Source organism: Balaenoptera ricei, chromosome 18 (genome assembly GCF_028023285.1).
Source record: "Balaenoptera ricei isolate mBalRic1 chromosome 18, mBalRic1.hap2, whole genome shotgun sequence".
Taxonomy (NCBI): Eukaryota; Metazoa; Chordata; class Mammalia; order Artiodactyla; family Balaenopteridae; genus Balaenoptera; species Balaenoptera ricei.
Window position 1 is genome coordinate 56,123,017 of NC_082656.1, and position 13,553 is coordinate 56,136,569.

A 13,553-nucleotide genomic window follows, 5' to 3' on the forward strand; every position below is an offset into this window, starting at 1 on the left:
AATTTTAAAGTTATTTTTACTTTTTCTATGAAAAATGCCATTGCAATTTTGATGTGGATTGCCTAAAATCTACAGGTGGCTTTGAGTACTATGGACATTTTAACAATATCAATTCTTCCAATCTAAGAACATAGATACCTTTCTACTTATTTTGTCTCCCTCAATTTCTTTAATCAATGTCTTATAATTTTTAGTGTTCAGATCTTTCACCTCCTTGGTTAAATTTATTCCTAAGTATTTTATTATTTTTGATGCTATTGTAAATGGGAGAGTTTTCTTTATTTCTTTTTCACATAGTTTGTTGTTAGATATAGGAATACAACTGAATTTTGTATGTTGATTTTGTATCCTGCAACTTTACTGAATTCATTTATTAGTTCTAATAGTTTTTTGGTGGAGTCTTTAGGGTTTTCTACATATAAGATAATATCTACAAACAGAGACAATATTCCTTCTTTCTTTCTGATATGGATGCCTTTTATTTCTTCTTCTTGCCTTATTACTCTGGCTAGGAATTCCAGTACTATGTTGAATAGGAGTGATGAGCTGGGAGTTTTCTATGATACTTTAGCCACTTCCAAGTCTTTAATTATTAATCATGTGATTCTAGGGCTTAAATGGGACAGATTACCAGTTTCTAGGGTTTCCTATCTGCTTAACTCTATAGTAACACATACAGATCAGTATGTTGATTGCAAAAGGTAGACTCTTAATGAATTCTTTTTAATGAATTAGTTAAATTAAGCAGGGTGCAGTATTTTAAAATTTGTGACATAGGAAAAAAAGGCATGGACAGTCTTTTAATTTTTCTGATAGGAATAGAAGAATTTGCGCTTTTTTTTTTTTTTTCTTGTGCCAGGGGATTTTCCAAAGAATTTTTCTTATCTTAAGGAGAGATAAAGCTGTCCATAACTTTCTTCTAAAGAACTAAGACTCCCAGGAAGAGAATTTTTCATGACAGCTCTTGTTAAAATGTTGATAAAGAAGGGTTAAGAAGGGTTCTACTAGACTTAGATTAGTAAGGAATAAAATTCTGGCAGGGGCCAAGGTGGGTAAAATATCACAGCAGGCATGGTTTTGCAAAGCATTTCCTTTGAAGTAGCAGTCTCTTCCACTTTGTTTTTGGATGCTGTCTGAGGCTTAGTGTTTCCCGAATTTCCTTCCAAGTCTCAGTTCTCTTCAGACTCTACACATTGGCCTTGGAAATCTCACCCTCTACCATGGACTAAATGAACTAACATAAGGAGTTGAGTCTTAAATGTCTAATTCTAGCCCTACGTCTCTCATCTCCAGACACATTAATCCAACTGTCTACTGGAACTTGACACTTAGATGTCTCACATTTTCTTCGAACCTAAGATGTCTGAAATAGAATTCATCATCTTCCCATTAACCACTGCTTCTTCCATTTTTCCTGCAACACAAAATGACGTGCCCCGATTGCCTAACCCAAAAACTTCACTCCTCATTGTCTCTCCTTCTCCACTTGCCATTAATCACAATGTCCTGTTGGATCAGCTTCCTAAATGTATCTCTAGTCTGTCAGCTCTCTTCACCCTCACTATGCATGCCATGCCTCCTTCATCTCTAGACTAGCGTTCTGTAGGTCTCCTAATTCAATCCCTTCTTCTAGTCTTGTTTCCCTCTAATCCATCTTCCTCCTTCTGAATAAAGCGCTTCCTCTGAATCACAAATATTACAGTATCATGGTCAGCTTAAAACCCTTCAAAGGGTCTACACTGCCTAAAGTTCAAACTTCTTAGCTTAGCAAACCTCTCCAACTACCTTCTTTTTGCATCTCCCCTTACACCCTGGATTCAGATATAATCATCTGTTTGTAGTTCCCAGGATACATGAATGGTTCCCAGTTTCATGCTTTTGCTCCCAAATTTTTTTCTGGAAGGTATCCTTTACCCTTTTCTCTTTCCCCATATACCCACCATGACAGCCTACTTCGTCTTCAAGATTTTCCAGACTCAACTCAAGGGTTCCCTCCTCTATAAAGCCTTATCTGAACCACTCTCTAACTGCAAGGGTAAAATTGACTATAAAAGCTTGTTTGGGTTTCTACTGTACCCATTAGAATATAAAATATACCTAACTCCCCCCGCCCCCCCACAGGGCAGCCTGGGACACTATCACCTTCCCACCAGGCTGCCGAACATTTTTTTTTAATTTTATTTATTTATTTATGGCTGTGTTGGGTCTTCGTTTCTGTGCGAGGGCTTTCTCTAGTTGCGGCAAGTGGGGGCCACTCTTCATCGCGGTGCGCGGGCCTCTCACTATCGCGGCCTCTCTTGTTGCGGAGCACAGGCTCCAGACGCGCAGGCTCAGTACTTGTGGCTCACGGGCCCAGTCGCTCTGCGGCATGTGGGATCTTCCCAGACCAGGGCTCGAACCCGTGTCCCCTGCATTAGCAGGCAGATTCTCAACCACTGCGCCACCAGGGAAGCCCACACTTAACTTTTTAATTCATGCACATTTTATAATCCACATACATCTGTCTTCTTTATGAATAGTTTTTTTAGTTTGCTTCCTAAACACCTAACGTCAGTTTAAATATATATTACACTAAATATTGTTGTTTGCTTGATTGAGTGACTGACTGAATAAGTAAATGTGTACCCCTGAAGGGTCATTCTCATTACCACAAATAGGTTCTTATATTTTGTTTCCTTTTCATTATTATAAAACTTTCTTCTGTCTGTACTGCTAAACGCTGCTAAAGAAATTAGCACTTTACATGGAATAATTATCTTATTTTATACTGTTTTCTTTTTTTTAAGATTTTTTTGATGTGGACCATTTTTTTTAAAGCCTTTATTAAATTTGTTAGCATACATATTGCTTCTGTTTTATGTTTTGCTTTATGGCCGTGAGGCATGTGCGATCCTAACTCCCTGACCAGGGATCGAACCTGCACCCCCTGCATTGTAAGGTGAAGTCTTAACCACTGGACCACCAGGGAAGTCCCTATACTGTTTTCTATCTTCAGTATTTCTAAGCACCACCCCCCGTTTATTTACTTTATTTTGTTACATAGTTAACACCTCCATAATGTTAGAATTTAACCGATTTCTACAATGACTTTTAAAGGGATACTTATGGTTTTTGCTATTATTATGTTTAGAATCTCATCTTTCACTTTATTTAGGCACTATTGCCTCTTGCCAATTACAATAAATATGTAGAGAGAGTTAACCTCTTACGGCTCCTAATTTGGTAATTTGATTTGGTTTTTTTGGACACGGTTATTAGAAACTAACTCATATGGGATGAGGATTTGGTATATTTCATTAGTTGTTTCAAAGTGGAATCTTCTTTACTCCTTACTTTGGAAATTTCATTCAGAATGTATTGAGAGCTTAGCCTTTTCCAGGCATATCCTAGGTAGGAATATAAAGACAGCAAGCACAGCTGCTTACCTGAAGCTGTTTATAATATTGAAGGAAGATAAGATGATTGTACAGAGAGTTGTAACATAAAGATAGGATAAATATCAGGAGAAATACACAAAGTGCTCTGGGAACATAGAAGAGAGACATTTCCAGTAAGGGCACCTAAAGAAAGCATCGTGGTAGAAGGGGACTTTTAAGCTTGGCTTTGAAAATGGAGTAGGATTTCAATAGGTGAAGATTGGGGGAGGACACAGCACACTGAAGGACATGGGTGGTGAGCTGAGGTGGTGAAAGTACAGTGTGTATGGAGAAAAAAAGTGGAGCAGGTGGGTTCTAGAGCAAGATAAATTATAGTCATAGTAAAGAAGCCCTTGAATGCCTCACGGACAATCAAGACTCACATGAGACTGAACAAATTGATGACCTTCTTTTCTTCTGCTATTATCTACCCACAGCAGCATATTAGGTTCCCCTTATCTTTTATACCCTGCATTTGCAAAGAAATTGCCATGATATCACTTCTGTTTGCAGACCTTCTCTAGCCACTTTGAAATCATGCTTTTTTTCCCCCTTACTTTGGCACAATGTTTTGCTATTTGAACTTCAGCCTCACTTTTTTTTTTTTTTTTTATTCCTCTGGGGGCACTGCTGTTAGAAACTAACTGATATGGAGTATAAATTGTTCTGTAATTATACTCACTGTAATGAAGGACTCTTCTCAAAACCTTCTAGCTCTCTACCTATCATTTGATTTAAATATTATAAACCCACCTGATATCTGTTGGTCATATTAATGTTACATTAATCATGTATCATTATGATTGTTCCTTTGAGAATGCCATGTTACTTCTTTTACACATTACTCTTTTTAAATTCAAAAATTCAGATTTCACCCACGTTGGGGCATGAGGTACATGCCCTGTCAGACATATATTGCAACTCTTTTCTCCCAGCTGTGAATTGCTGTTTTATTCATCTTAAATTTTTTAAGTTTTATTCAGATATAATTTATATACCATAAAGTCACCCAAGTGTCCAATTCAATGAATTTTAATTTGTTTATAGAGTTGTACAACTATCGCCACAACATGATTTTAGAGCATTTCTATTAACCTAAAATGAAATCTTGTACCTAATTACAGCCATTCCCCATTTCTAGTCTTAGCCCTAGGCAATGATTAATCTACTCTTTTTGTGTTTCTTTTTTTGGACATTTTACATAGATGGTATTATACAATACATGTTTTTTTGTATCTGGCTTTTATTGCTTCCCACGTTTTTGAGGGTCATCTATGTTGTAGCATGTTTCAATACTTCCTTCCTTTTTCTTGCTGGTAGTTTTCCATTGTATGGATATACCACACTCTGTTTATCCTTTCACGGTTGATGGACATTTGAGTGATTTCCACTTTTTTGGCTTGTGTGAATAATACAGCTATGAACATTAGTGTACAAGTTTTTCTGTGGACATGTTTTCATGTCTTTTTGGTAGATTCCTAGGAGTGGAATTGCTGGGTGGCCTGATAAATTTGTGTTTAGCCTTTTAAGAAAGTACCAACATGTTTTCCAAAGTGGCTGCTCCAGCTTACATTGCCATCAGGAATGTATGAGGCCCAAGCTTCTCTGCCTCCTCAACACTTGTTATTGTCTCTCTTTTTGATTACAGTTATTTTAGTGGGTGAGATGGCATCTCATTATGGTTTTGATTTGCATTTCCCTAATGAATAATGATGTTGAGCATCTTTTTATGTGCTTATTATCCATTTATACATTTTCTATGGATAAATGTCTATTCAAATCCTTTGCCCATTTTAAAATAATTTATCCTTTTATTCTTGAGTTCTAAGTGTTTTATATAGAACCTGGATAAAGTCCTTTCTTAGATATGTGATTTGCAGTATCTTCTCTCATTCTGTGGGTTTGTTTTGTTTTGTTTTGTTTTTTGGTCTTTTTACTTTTTTGATGGTGTCTTATGAAGCACAAAATTTTAAAAATTTTGACAGAATCCAATTTGTCGATTTTTACTTTTATGTCTGGGCTTTCAGTGTTCACTCACCTTTTCTGACTTGGGTCAGATTAATTTATGGAAACTCTATTTGTTTTGTCTATGATTACATAACAGAGGCCTTTATTACCTTATTTGCAAGGTGGCTGTGCCTGCTTCTCCCTGAAGCATTCACTGATCTACTGTGGATTTCCTGAAATTACAGCAGTGAGTTAAAATCACCTTATACTTTGGGAGTTCACTGCCCACACAAACTTCTCCTTTTCCCTCTCACTGTACTGTCCTTACCCTTGAAGTAGTAAGGAATCTCTGTCCAGAGAGCTTCAGAGTCTATCAGTTGCCCAGCTCCTGAAGGGCTCTAGGGCCACAGCAATCACCCACAGGATGTTATCCTCAGCGATAACCCATGTGCCTGGTGTTGTTGGAAATGGACTATCCAAGCCTGCTCTCCTGGACTTTGTCCAGGTCAGAACTCAGAGCAGCAGAATTCGGTTATGAAAGAGCCAGGACTAGGAGCCAGAAGACCTGTGTTCTAGTCCTGAATCTACCTGACAAAATTCCTTAAAACTTACTGTAGTTTAACGTCTTCATTTAGAAATTGAGCTTTGGGCTACCTAATGCTTCTCCTTTTTATAGCCATGGTTCTCAGTAGGGGGACAATTGCCCAGAGACATTTGTAAGACATTTTTGATTACAACAAGTGAGGGGGGCACAACCTCCTGTCCTGGGTAGAGGCAGTGACGCTGCTAAACGTCCTACATTGCACAGGCCAGCTCCTACAACAAAGAATCATCCAGCCCCAAATAGCACGAGTACCGAGCTGGAGAAGTCCCGTTTAGAGTATATGTTTTATTAGTATATTTATAGAAAATTCCCCTCTCTTGTTTTATATAAATACATCCTTTCTCCCAAATCTCAGGTCCAAAGTGGAGCCTTCTTTGTTCATCCTAATTCATAATGATTATTTTTTCTTATTTTTAGAATTCCTATGCTACTTATTATTATGTCACTAAGTATAGTATAACAAAAAATAAAATTATAACTCTAGACAATTTATCTTTTTAAGCAATAAGAAATATATATTTATTAAACATACATTAATTACATTAATTAATGTATTGTAATTTACAAGATGTTTGCTTTTGTCATCAAAGTAATTCTGAACATCATGAATATTTTTATCCCAGCTGATCTGCAGCCTCCAGTAATCACAGCCAACAGTAACGTGGAGGCTAAAGATTTTGCCAATTTACATGTCAAAGTCATTAGAGGATCTTTCCCACACCCGGTCCATTTCAGCCTCTTCATTAGGGCACAATCCAGGCAGGAGTGTCTCAGATGGTTTCACTGAAGGGAGTTGAGACCCTGCTCAGGCTCACGTAGGGACAGTCTGTCAGCCAAAGTAATGAAGGCAGAGCCTGCATGGAGATTTCAAAGTAGGACCACTCTATGGTATGTACAGGGAATTCGTTTTCTAAAATAAGTTCCCTTACACTTTCCTACTGTATGTCACCCTGCTTTCGCATCTTCCTGTTCCTCCACCATATTGGATACATCATGAATTATCTTTGCTACAATTTGGACCAACTTAAGCAATGCAGTCTAGAGCACATCATTGGAGTCACTCGTGGAAACATTAAACAGCACCAGGTGCAGGACTGACCCCTTGAGGACCACCACTCAATATGCCCCCAAGGCTGACATTTAACCATTGATGACTTCTGAGTAGGGCCCTCTGACCAATAGCACATCAGTCAATAGTGTTCTTCCAACCCTGCATTTCCAGAATCTCTTCTTCTCTTTAGAGCTGACCTCATTTATTTTCATTAGTTTTTGGATCAGACGGTATAGCTAAAATTTAAAGGCAACTGCAAATGATTTATAAAGAGTATAGACTCAATTGCATGATAGACATCAGTTGGCTAGTAAACATAAAAACACAATGACCTTTCAGTTTTCATTTTACCATCATAGGTTACTAAAAGAATCTGGAATCTCCTTTTGTGGTATCTGCTATTCTAAATTGACTTCCTTGAGCCTTAATTTGACCATATGGACTCTGTGTGTGTGTGTGTGTGTGTGTGTGTGTGTGAGAGAGAGAGAGAGAGAGAGAGAGAGAGAGAGAGAGAGAGAGCATGCAGAAGGGTTAATCTGTTCAATTAGCACTGGATTTTTCATGGTATTTTCTCTGTGGAATATCTACCAATTTTATAATTTTATAAAATAAATTCAACCTGTAGACTTTCTACTTTATTCATTTATTTAATTGAAATGTGATAAAAGATTTTTAGGAATCAGATAGATGTTTTTGTTAATAAACTTTATTTAAGTTTTAGATGTATAGAAAAATTGAACAGAAAGTACAGAGGGTTGCTATACACGCCGTGTGTCCTCCCCTCCCTGCCCCCCACTCTGTTTTCCCTGTGAACATCTTGCATTGGTATGGTGCATTTGTTACAATCAATGAGGCAATACTGGTACAACAATGTTAACTAATGTCTGCAGTTTCCATTAGGGTTACTCCTAGTGTAGTATAGTTCTATGGGTTTTACCAAATGCATAATATTATATAACCACCATTACAGTATCAGATAGAATAGCTTCAGTGCCCTAAAAATCCCCTGTGCTCCACCTATGCAACCCTCCTCCTTCCCCATCCTTCTCCCACCTCCTGGCAACCACTGATCTTTTACTGTCTTCATAGTTTTGCCTTTTCCAGATTGTCATATAGTTGGAATCATGCAGCATGTAGCCTTTTCTGATTGGTTTCTTTCACTTAGAAATATGCATTGTTTCTGTCTTATCTTTTTTTTGGCTCATTTCTTTTTTTTTTTCAGAATAATATTCCATTGTATAGATTTACCACAATTTGTTTATCCACTTATCTCTTGAAGAACATATTGTTTGCTTCCATTTTTTACAATTGTAAATAGAGATGCTATAAACATTCTTGTGCAGATTTTGTGTGGACAAAACTTTTCATCTCACTTTGGTAAATAACTAGATGTGCAATTGCTGAATCATAGGTAAGAATATGTTTAGCTTTGTAAAAAAAAATTCCAAACTGTCTTTCAAAGTGGCTGTGCCATTTTATATTCCCACCAGCAGAGAATAAGAATTCCTCGTGCTCCACATTTTCTCCAGCATTTGGTTTTGTTGGTGTTTTGAATTTTAGTCGTTCTAATAGGTATGTAGAGATATCTCATTGTTATTTTAATTTGCAGTTTTGTAATAATGGAACGATGCTAACCATCTTTTCATCTGCTTATCTGTTATCTGTATATTTTCTTTGGTGAGGTGTCTGTTCAGATCTTTTACCCACTTTTACATTGGGTTGTTTGTTTTCTTCTTTAGAACGCTTTGTATGTTTTGGATGCAAGCCTTTGATCAGATAGGTTTTTTTGCAAGCATTTCTTCCCAGTCCGTGACTTTTTTTTTTTTAAAGAAAGACTTTATTATTATTTATTTATTTATTTATGGTGTTGGGTCTTCGTTTCTGTGCGAGGGCTTTCTCTAGTTGCGGCAAGTGGGGGCCACTCTTCATCGCGGTGCGCGGGCCTCTCACTATCGCGGCCTCTCTTGTTGCAGAGCACAGGCTCCAGACGCACAGGCTCAGTAATTGTGGCTCATGGGCCTAGTTGCTCCGTGGCATGTGGGATCTTCCCAGACCAGGGCTCGAACCCGTGTGCCCTGCATTGGCAGGCAGATTCTCAACCACTGCGCCACCAGGGAAGCCCCTGTGACTTTTTAAAAAATTCTCTTAACAGTGTCTTTTGCACAGCAGGAGTTTTTAATTTTAATGAAATCTAAGTAATATTTCTCTTTCATGGATTCTTTTGGTGCTGTATCTAAAATCTTCTTACCAAATTCAAGGTCAACTAGATTTTCTCCTATGCTATCTTCTAGAAGTTTTATAGTTTTGCATTTTACATTTAGGTCTGTGATCAATTTTGAGTTAATTTTTGTTAAGAGGTATAAGGTCAATTTTTTTTTTCTTTTTTTGCATTTGGATGTTCAATTGTTCCAGCACCATTTGTTGAAAATACCACCATATTTCCTTTGATTTGCTTTTGCTCCTTTATCAAAGATCAGTTGACTGAATTTGGGTGAATCTATTCCTTAGCTTTCTCTTCTGTTTCATTGACCTAACTGTCTATCTTCTCACCAATATCATGCTTTGTTGATTACCATAGCTTTATGGTAGGGTGGTGTCAGTCCTCTGACTTTGTTCTTCTATTTCAATACTGTGTTGTCTCTCTGGATCTTTCACCTCTCCATATAAACTTTACAATCAGTTTGTGGATATCCACAAAGTAACTTGCTGGGATTTTGATTTTGATTGCACTGAACCTATATATAGGTCAAGTTGGGAAGAACTGACATCTTATGGACTATCTTTCCATTTATTTAGATCTTCTTTGATTTTGTTCATCAGAATTTCGTAGTTTTCCTCATATAGATCTTACAGATATTTTGTTAGATTTATACCCAGGTGTTTCATTTGTTTAGTACTACTGTAAAGAGTGTTGTGTTTTTAATTTCAAAATTTCATTGTTCACTGCTGGCATATAGGAAAGCAATTGAATTTGTATATTAACCTTGTTTCTTGCAACCTTGCTGTAACAGTTCATTAGTTTCAGGAGTTTATTGTTGCTGCTGTTGTTTTAAATTCTTTGGGATTTTCTACATAGATAATCAAGCCATCTATGAACAAAGGTGGTTTTATTTCTTCCTTCCCAATCTATCTACCCCCTATTTCTTTTTCTTATTTTTCCAAGGAAAAAATTCCTTCTATTGAGAGCATTTGCTAGAACTGCCAGTATGACGTTAAAAAGCAGTGGTGAAGGGGGACATCCTTGCTTGTTCCTGATTTTAGCAGGAAAGCATTTAGTTTCTTACCATTAAGTATGATATTACCTGTAGGTTTTTTGTAAATATTTTGTCAAGTTCAGGATGTTTTCCTTTATTTATAGTTTGCTGAGATTTTTTTTTTTTAACAAAAAAGGGTGTTAGATGTTGTTAAATGCTTTTTCTGCATCCATTTATATGATTATATGTTTTTTCTTATTTAACCTGTCGATGGGATGGGTTACATTAATTGAGTTTTGAGGGTTGAACTAGCCTTGTATGGCTGGTATAAATTCCAATTTATCATGGTAAATAAATTTTTCCATACATTTCTTGGATTTGATTTGATAGTATTTTCTTGAGGATTTTCATGTCTGTATTCACAACAGATACTGTAATGTCTCTATCAAACAGTTTTCTATTTTAGTTCTGCCTAACATGGCACCCAAATGGATCATTAATTACCAATATAATTATTGATAGAATTATTTCCATCTCACAATCCGTAAGTTATCCAAGCCAAATTAGATGAAGAATAACAGTTCTCAAAACCTTGACAAATACTGAAGCTTTTCCCACAACATTATTAAAATTGGGAGTTTGCTTTTATTTTAGATATAGTCAACCAATTATATGGAAGTAATTTGCAAAGTTTAAGGTCATGGTTCTGATACAGATTTTCTTTCATATTCATCAAAAGCTTAACTAAATGTGGCTGAGGGGAAAAAAACTGCAAAGACAAACAAAATTTGTAGCTCAATATCAAGATTAGAGGATTAGAGTGAATGATATTTTCACTTACTTTTAGTTGGTATTTTGAAAATAATTCACACAGTGGAGAGAATAAGTGACCCAGAAAGTTTAAAGGTATAGCTCTATTAAGAAGGATGAATGCTTGATAGGACATGATTAGGACCTAAATTATTATTATTATTATTTTTATAATGAAACTCTCTAGGAGTTAAGCCTGCATTTTATTTATTTATTTATTTTTGGCTGTGTTGGGTCTTCGTTTCTGTGCGAGGGCTTTCTCTAGTTGCGGCAAGTGGGGGCCACTCTTCATCGCGGTGCGCGGGCCTCTCACCATCGCGGCCTCTCTTGTTGCGGGGCACAGGCTCCAGACGCGCAGGCTCAATAGCTGTGGCTCACGGGCCTAGTTGCTCCGCGGCATGTGGGATCCTCCCAGACCAGGGCGCGAACCCGCGTCCCCTGCATTGGCAGGCAGACTCTCAACAACTGCGCCACCAGGGAAGCCCCAGGACCTAAATTATTATATTTATATTTGACTTGTCTTGAGGGATGTGTACATTGGTACATTTGCAAATGACATACAAAGGCAATTGGAAACTGAGTGTAACTCAGACAAATGACTTATTTTTATGTTTACGATGCATTCTGTTGTTTATATGAATGGTCTGCCCAGTATTTCTAGAGACCAATGTTAACATCATTTAACAGTTACATAAGTGCCTGGTATAGTGATCACCGCTCCCAGGCTTATTCTATTGTCAGCCCTGAAATGCCCATACACAGGATAAAAATTCCACAATCTGATTGCACTCTACCCTGTTAGCCCTTAGTAATAATAATGGTAAGTAAGATGAATAGAGTGCTACAATGTGCCAGGTGCTAATGTGTTACAGGCATTAATTCATTAAATTATTACAGTAACCTCATGTGGCAGGTACTAATATTTCCCTTTACTTTATACATGAGGTACCTGAGTCACAGAGAGGTTCCTAATGAGCACAATGTGGTAACCCAGCTAGCAGGCGATGCCACCAAGACTTAAATCCAGGAGATACGAATTTAGAACTTTCTCCCATCTACTCTGCTGTACTGACTTCCAATTAGAGAAGAAACAAAAACAAGCAAATACCTTCATCTCTCTTTAAAGAAGATCTATTTTTCATCTTTTGGAATTTTGTAGACATTTTAGGCAAAATATAGAAAGAAAATAATTTTATGTATATCCCTTTTAAGTGATCTTTATATTTCTTTATTAATTTAACTTAATTTAACCTAATTTAATTTAATGATTTAACTCCTCAAAGGAGATTTATTAACTTTCCTAACTTGGAAGTCTGGGAATGCCTCTGACTTCAGGCACAGCTGGATACAGGGGCACACATCCTATTCCTAGGCTGATTTCTTTCTACTTCTCTCAGATACATTTTCTTCATGGGATGGGCCAGATGGCCTCCAGTGGTTACATCCTAGCTAACAGCTTAGCTTAACAACTTAACAACTCAACAACTCCAATGGAATAGTAAATTATGTTTCTATTCATAGAGTAACATTTTTTATCAGTGCTCAAGAATCAACCTCATGATTTTGCTCTGTCCTATTTAAATTACAGACCTTCTGGATGGGTCTCTATGCTACTATAAGTTGTGGAGACTTTTAGAGCTTTGACCTCTTTGATGTTTACTTACTGAGAGTGTAAATTATCTTATTAACCTTGTCCATATCTCACACTAATTCATTTCTGATGTAGAATTAACTTAAAACACGTATATAGAGATATTCATGCTGACTTAGTTCCCTTAATGCTGTCCCCATGTATTCTGATTCTGACTCTGAGGTGGGAGAGGAAGGAAAAGCCTCCCGCAAAGTGTTAGAAAGGTGAATAGATGTGAGTAAAGTCATTAACCTGGATAAGGATTCAACAAGGTCTGGCTGGCATACTATCCTCAGATGAGTTTTTCTACCTTGCAGCCCTGGCCTTCAGCAATACTCCCAATTCCTTGCTGACAGTGTTACGAAGGCCGTAGCGAACTCTCCACGTAATAGGATATTACTACCCTCTGAAGCTCTAGGGTGCCCTGTTAGATCTCCATGAGTATACCTGAGAGTTTGGCTCTCTCCTGACCATCTAGGCGTCCTAGGTATCCCCTAGGGCTTATGAGTGTTCTAGGAAAGAGCAGAGAAGTGTCCTCAAGGGGGAGGTAAATGATTTGTACAAAGATTCAAGGCATCTCTAGTGTCATGATCCTTTCCCTCCCCATAGTTATTTTCTCACTCATCGGGGTGATTGGCAGGTGGATCTGGCAATGCAGCTGGCCTCTGCGAGTTGTCTGTATTCAGTAGGGCTGGAGTTGGACCTCTGGTCCAGAATAGCACCTATACACTGGAACAGCATTTTTTATAGTGATCCTTTTCCTGGTCCCCTTCCTGTTACTTTTCTGAAATATACGCACGCCGACACCTTGCTCTAAGACGGTGCCTTACTTAGGCCTTTCAAGCTTCAAAGCTATGGAGTACTCTCTTGCTTGGCCTTCTCTCCCTTTTCCCAATCTCAT